Raw genomic sequence first — 8050 nt, 5'->3', positions numbered from 1 at the left:
CCAGGACACAGCAGTGCCCCGGTCTGCACAATGACCTGCTCAGCCTGCGTAAGGAGACCGCAGAGGATCAGCCCAGGTTTTGTTCTCCTCAGTAGAGACGCGTGGTTTGTTACTTGCTGTGCAGCGAATGGGGACTTACCCTGCCCAGAAGGATCCACAGTTGCTCTGTTCAACCACGGCTACCCTGGGACAAGCCTTGACGTTAGTCTGCATGGTACTGGTACTTGGGGAACAACTGAAACCAGCCTAAGTATTAACTAGTGATGGCACAGGATGAAAGTGCCATTCTTGTAGGTAAGAATATTGCTTTTTCCATTAACTTGGTTCTTAGGGGAGACGGTGAGGGAAACTATAGTCTGTGAAAGCCCAAATAGATCAACAATTTAGCATCTTAAAATCCAGTTAGCTAAAACAGTTAAATTACTGTTTAAAAAAAAATAAATTGATAAGACCACCCCCTAGCTTAGACGTGCCGCTGTAACTACAGCTGCTACTCCTTTGCTTTCTGCTTTACTCCAGGGCATTTGCAGCTCCTGCTGCAGCTCTCTGTGCTCCAGCAGACCCGGCGTGAACAAGGTTTCCTGCTGGGTACTGGGATCCTTGTGACTTGGGGGTGTCAGTCCCTCTCTCCCCCTCAGTGCCGCAGCCCACGGCAGCCCCAGCCCAGCTCACACTGTCCCCCGGCCCGGCACTCAGCCCCCCGGATCCCCCACCTCCCTCTGACCACCCCTCTGCCCCCCAGCCCCAGCAGGACAGTGACCCTGGCACTGTATTTCAGTTCCTGTCATCCAGGCGTCCGGCTGATCAACAAGGCCAGTGCTGGTGGGCAGAAAAACAGGAGGTGGCAGGTCAAGGACCAGGCCAGCTGATGCACCATCTCAGGCAGCGGGGAGAAAAAACTTGTGTGGTGATGCTAAGCCAGACTTAAGGGAGAAAAGAACAACGTATTTCCTTACCTTCTCACTCAGACTGGAAGAATTTGATGCTGGCTGAGAGATTAAATAGAATTAAATAACATAAACCGGGTCTGGCTGAATGGGACAAGTCAGCCGGCTTTCTCCCGCCTTTCTCAATACATGCATGCCAATCAAAACCAGCAGCAACACAGATTTTATGCCACGCTCTGCAGTCAGCTGAGCCCGTGCCCCACGGCAGCACAAGGGGCGCATCCCGATTGTGCCGCTGCCACCTCCCAGCCGGGTCTGGCCACGCTGGTCACTGCAGACACCCCAGAGCAGCTTTTTGGTCCGGGGTTGGAGGTTAGGGCTTTTTCCTTTTTTTAATTAACAAACCACATTAATCTCTTTTTTTTTTTTTTTTTTTCAAGTAGCATAGCAATGGCATAGGAGTGCAAAGTACAAGGCGAAACAAATTCAGCTGTAAAATAAGACAGACAAGTGGTACTGTGCAACAGACATCAGGCACTTGTGGGACTGAAATCAATAGTAGCTGCACTCAGTGGGGCAGCATGGATAAACCAAACCCAAACCCCGCCTGTTCTTGTTTCCATGGAGCACATTGATTCCTCCCTTAATATCTGCCACGTGTGTTTTCGGTAGCATAGACTGACATCTGCAAACACTGACCAGACAACATAAAACAGTGGTTTGCATTTATTTTAATGAATTACCCTCTGGGAAGGACAAATCACTGGTACTGCTCTGGAGAGGAATAAGGCGGTCACTGAAATGGTCGTTCTTCTGGCAGTGACTTCTTGATTACAATGAAATAGTATTAACATGGAGATTGCTAATGGAGTCATGAATGGTGAATTAAAGTGTACTAAAGGTGGAAAATACCTAAAATCCTTCACAACTTTGACAAACAACTGCTGAGTATTGTAAAATGACTCAGTGCAACACATATTTTTAATTGTTTTTTCCTGCCTACAATATTTTCAGAGATAGCAATTACAGTACCACGCCAGCACCCCTGGTAACCATCACCAAGGTGAACACAACGGGGTTATCCACCAATACTCGCAGGTTTAAACTGAACTTCATATAGATGGTTTTCTCAACAATTAAAATGTTTTTTACTGAATGGTCCTCCAAGAACGTGTCTAAACTTAATTTCAGACCTAGCACCAAGACCTTTTTTTCATTTGTCACACACATCACAAAGCTTATTTTATGGCTAAACCAAACTTACTGGCACGTTATCAATTAGCCAGCCAGGACTCTTTTCCTCCACGTTGCTCTTATAGCATTCAATAAAACGGGCGCTGGTCTGCAGATACCTGTCCTACTATTATTTTTAGCAGCTTTGCCTCTCCCTAGACAAAATCTTAGAGAGAGAGATTGATATAAGCTGCACTTCACAGGACAACATCCACACATCTGCACAGGCAAAAATAAAGCACTTCAAATGGCACAAATATCAGTTCAAAAATAGAAAGAACCAAAATGTATTCGCATGCAAGGTGCACTGAAACCAAGACACATTTCTTTCAGCTGGTAAAGCCAAAGGCTGTGAAAGCCATCCCTCTGTATATGCTGGTTTATTCCACCAAGGCCTAGGATTTTGTCTCTATAATCTCCACGTCTCTGCTCAGGGAAATACAAAGGACAGAAAAGAGCTGGGGGAAGGGTGCGGGAGAAACCGCTTTCTAATGTGGTAGCCCAAAACAGTAGTCTTGCAGCCAAAATCGCTCACTTGCCATGAGACTGGCATCTGGGCCAGCAATATGGGAAAGTCACTGCACATTCAAGGGCGCTGGGCAGGGTGCTGGCTGGATGCCTGTCCCTGCTCGTCCCCCTGTCCTCTCCCACCCTGTCCTCCCCGTCACCCTCCTCTGTGTCCCACACCTTCCATCACCTGGGGAGACAAAACCAAAGGCAAACCCACCCAAACGCCACAACACTGGGCAATGCCCTCTTCAGCTTTTTGAGGCAAACATTTCCACTGGGCAGCTCTTGCACGAGCCCCAGCCTCCCACGTGCTCTTTCTGCTGTGGCATCTGAAGCCACAACAAAAACCAAGTTTTCTGACCACATTTCAAGTCTGCTGCTGATCCCTCAGCATTTCCTTCCAAAGGTGATTAGCTCAGTTTCTATGAAAGGTGAAACAAAATCTTTGGTGAAAGCCATCGGGTTTGTCCATGGCAATACATTCATTTAGAAAGTTTTCTGGCTTTTAGCAAAAGATTCAAGCAAAGAGGTGATGAACCAGGTCCAGGTGACTCCTGTGTGCCTGAGGTACCAGGAGGTATTCTGCAGCAGGGTCTCCTCCCTGCCAGGATGTGGGGAAAGAAGCAGCACTGGCTGGGGGAAGTTGCAGGATACTTTAGCCCCTATTTTCTCTGACATTTCAACAATTAAAAGATCATGGAGGGGAAAACAAACAAACAAACAAAAATTACTATAATTAGGTGAAAAGTGATGCTTGAATTCCTATCAAACTTCCTACCCACCATGAGTTTTTTGTGTCTGTTACCTTGTTGTTGAAGGCAGGAGTGACAGCTCATGCTGCAGTGGGACACCAGGACCACACAAGAAGACTTGATAGACCTAGCAAGCGGGAGGCGAGACACCGGGCATGGACAGGCAACCAAAGGCACCACCAGGTTATTTCCCCCAGGCACAGATACAACCCCCCCTCTGGGATGATTATTTGTAAAACTGCCCTGTTTGACGCAAGGCCGAGAGTCCTTTGGAAACTTCGGTTCCCTTTGAGTTGTTACACGCACCACTCGGAGCATGAAATACAAAGCAATTTATTTTAAGCTGTAGTTGCTACCTCGGGGTATCGGGATATTAAAAATTCATGGTTCAATTTATAACAGTTGCTCACAATTTGTGAGTTTTTTCCGTGGGGTTTACCTTTTACGGAGCCCTGAACGCACACCTGATGGCGGGAGCTCTGGCGTTCAGCCTGCGCCACATCACGCACCTCGAGAGCAAGAGCCACCAGTGGGTTAACCCATGTAAAAACATACGCCTTGTGCTCCAGAACACACTGTTTGGATTTTTATAAGGGAAAAACCCTCCAAAAGGCTAAACTGTCCAACAGCCTCTGGCTTCTCTTTAAATTTGACTAATTATTTGACAAGTGACACCCTTTCTCCCAGACTTAAATAACAACTCAATCAGTCCCACAGTCCTTTAAGAGGCTCAAGATTTACAACTGCATCTCTCATTCTATATATTACACATTAACTCCACACTGCATCTTTATGAAAGTATTTTATATCTAGGTAATTTATAAAGTGCAGAAGGCTGGCCTGTAAAGATATCATACAGTAAATACATTTAAGCAATCAAAAGGTCAACCACAAACTGAGAAAACATTATTTCTTGCACAGCCAAATACCTTGTTAATATGAGACATAAAACAAAATGAAGCAGCAAAGGGAGAAAACAAAGCTGATTTGTAATGGGATTTTTCCCTTTCACAGCAAATTCTACAAGCTTAACTATATTTTCCATAATAAAAATGGGCAAAAGAATCTCTGTAACTTGTTCTTAAATGACATTTTTGAATTAATTTTTACTGAAATGCTTTGCTGCAATTCTTTCATCCTTATAGGATAAATGCATTTCATTGCAACAATTTAGATAAAACAATTCTTCTTTAACATAAGTAAAATACTTCTGCTCTTTCTAGAATGAAACACTGCTATGAAGTATGTCTGAAGGAAATATTGTGGGTGTCACAAGGCAGATGTCCTGGTGGGACAACATCTCACAGGAAAATTGCTGGTCAGTTCTGGCAAACAGCTTTGGGATGTCTCACAGAAACCACCTGGGGCACATGAGGAAACCCCAAACTCCAAGCTGAAGTGTGGGTGGGCAAATATTGCTATCAAAACAGTCATGTTTAAGAATATGAAGGAAGAGCTGTCAGACTAAGAGCTTCTATTTGAGAGAGAGAGATGAAAAACTCAACAGCCGCATGTTTCATTTAGGGAGTTCAGCTGAGCGACTCGAGGACACTGGAAGGTGGCTGCTCTCCCTTCCTCCAGCAGCTCTGCAGGACCCCAAATAGAAGAAGTTTAACCAGTGAAATATAAGTCAGAGATATTGAGGTTTCCATAACACTCTTCTTAGCAGCAAGTCCCACCCCAAACTCAAGAGTCTCAGCTCTTGCCTACTTAAAGCTCCTTCCTACCCCTTCAGGTCACAAACACCACAGAAAGGGATGGAAACTCTTGGTCTTTGAAACTCCGGCTGTTAATTATTCATGGTTTGTAAATGTCCTGCAGGCACCGACTCCTCACAAATATTACGTTTTTAATTAATCCGTTAACATCAAGTGTCCCTTAGTTAGCTCTTAGAGTGTTTTATGGAGAAATAACCTCCATATATATATATTAGGGTTTTTTAACAGCTGCTTGATTGAACTTCTACAACATCATTTTTCACTTCTCCCATTTATTGTGCAATCAATTACTTTTGAATCCCTGCAAGGATAAGATAGATACCTCTTGGTTTCTCTCTCAATTCTCCATTACACACACACACACACAAACAAACTGGTTTCGCACCCCTTCCCCAAACCTTGAGGACAGGAGGTTTCCTACTCCCAAGGCTTTGGGAAAGTTCTCTAACATCTTTCCTCATCCAACAGACCCATCAAACAGGGATAACATTCTCCAGGTGTTTTACAGATATACATTTATTTATGTATTTTTGAAGGCTGAAGGTGACAATGTCACAAGCTGAAATCCTCTTTGATGCACTGCATGTGTTTCTTGCCATCAAAACCAGTTCATGAGCAGACCAGTTACCTTCACGTGGATGCCGACTTCTCCTTCCTCCCAGACTTTCTTTGCATTTTAACAAGCAGTGTTCTGCGGTACATTCACAGCAGAGCATCGAGAGCCTGTCGTCTGTGCCTTGACTTTGTTCACAGAAGGAAAAAGACCGGGCTACTAGGCCAACTTCATCTGGTAGTTCTTTGTAGCGTGCTGCAACATCTCATTAACACTCCTTGTCACATAAAGAAACAGCGATGTACATATCAGAGGAGCTTTACTGATGTTTAAAGTTGCTTCCACTCATCTACTGACTGTAACAGTTTGTTGAACATCTTATAAAAATCTCTAGGACAAACGTTCATTCATCAGAGCTTTCTATTAAAATATATGCAGCAATTTCATAAACTTGCCTTCTAGCAAGAGAATGAGTTTCTGAACCAACGCTGTCCCTGAAAACACTCTCCCAAAAGATGGGGGGGTTGACTGTATCTAGTAGAGTTTGTGTAACATCATTGCAAAGTTCTCTCAGAGGTCATAAACCCCAAGTTTACACATTAGTTGGCTTGTGCATCTTACAGCCTCTGCTGTAAGAAACTACCAGTGTTGACTTCAAACAGCCTCCTTCATCTCAGCGAGCTTCAAAGTTTTTCAGCAGCTGAACACAGTTAAATCCACCTCTCTCAAGATATGGTGACAGACATTGTGTCTTCCATTTGGGATGAGGAGGGGAGGGAGCATTCAACAAGTCTGGGCATAAATCTTCTAATCTATACCAGTGTAACGCCAGAGTTATTAATGATTTCAAAAAACAGTTTTCTTTTATCATCTGAAAGACTGATAAGGTAGGAAAAAAAAAATCACTGTGCCTCATAAGGCTTCTTGAGGTGACTTGCCAAAAATCACTCAAAGTAATATACCTGCAGAACAACAATGGCATTTACAAATCTTTATTCACTGGCCTCACCCGATCTGGGACCCAGCTGGATTCACATCACAGTTTATGCCTGAATGAATATCCAAATAAAGATCTTATGAAGTCTTTCATACTTCATTTATTTGTAATTGCCCCATAACCACGGACTTGCATTAACCCAAACAAAAGCAGATTGAGCAGATCCTAGAGGAGAGCAGGGACAGCCTGGAGGGGTTCTGAACGGCTTCCAGGGCTGATGCAACACCTGAAGAAGATGACAGGCACTGCACAGGCCTCCCACATTGCCATTATGTTCTTCCGTCAACAGGACAACCCAAGGAGACTCTGGATTTAAGTCCAGCACTTAAAAGGTTCAAGCAAGTAAAAGCACAGAATATTTTGTATGAAAAGCAACAAACAGCAGGGAGATGACACAGCAGAGGTGTCACATCTGCAAGATCTTTAACGAGATGTAGCAACAATTTCCCAATATTTTACACAGCTTCTTGTAAAACTAATGGTTCTGAGAAGCCTGTGTTAAGGATCCAACCAAGAAAGGCTTCACCAGGTTCGTCTACAGGTCCATGTAGCTCCATTCCCCATCTCTAACAGGAACTCCTTCATATATCCAGGGAAGTTTGGACATATGCAGCACCCAGTGGTACCTTGCTGCTTCTAACCAACTTGCAGCTGAGAGTTTGCCTCACCCAGAAGCTGCATTTTTGTGCTTAGATTAACACATGGGAACCACATAGCCCAGTGAGTTTCTGAAACTTTAGTTTCTTAAATCACAGAATCACAGAATGTTAGGGATTGGAAGGGACCTCAAAGAGTTCCACATAATTTATGGAATTATACAACTGTAAACAAGGACAAAACAAAAGAAATTATCTTGTATAGATGTCTTAGTGATGCTGTAGAAGCTGAACTTTGCTTAGAGGAACTGGAACTGGCACTCCAGCACATGTAGCCAACAGGGACTGCTCATATCAGTCCTGTGCTGAAGCACACAGCAATCAGAGGTTCTTAAAGCACAAAGAACTTAAAAAATATGACTGTGACTACTTTCTTAAATCCAAAGTTACGCAGCCTCAAGCATAACCCAGATTCCACTGCATAGGTCCAAATCCCAAGATGTTTCCAAGCCAATACTGTTCTTATGCTCCCTGGCAATAAATACAGTTCTGCTGGCACACCCAAGATTTATCTGCTAAAAAGCACAAGACAAAATAAAATATCGAAGACACTTATGAAATATCAGTGCTTTAAAGCTGTACATCCCAAATTCAGATTTACTCTGTTGTCCAGACTCCCTGGTGCCTGCAAATAGCAGCATGGATAACTTGTTGTGAAACACCACTAATGCTATTTTCAGGCTGCATTTTGAGGTGTATGGTTCAGCACAAAAACTTGCATGTAATGAAGGGTTTAGGGATCTT

This window comes from Columba livia, chromosome 1, assembly GCF_036013475.1.
Source record: "Columba livia isolate bColLiv1 breed racing homer chromosome 1, bColLiv1.pat.W.v2, whole genome shotgun sequence".
Taxonomy (NCBI): domain Eukaryota; kingdom Metazoa; phylum Chordata; class Aves; order Columbiformes; family Columbidae; genus Columba; species Columba livia.
The sequence above is the reverse complement of the archived record's forward strand: the minus strand, read 5'-3'. Positions refer to the sequence as shown.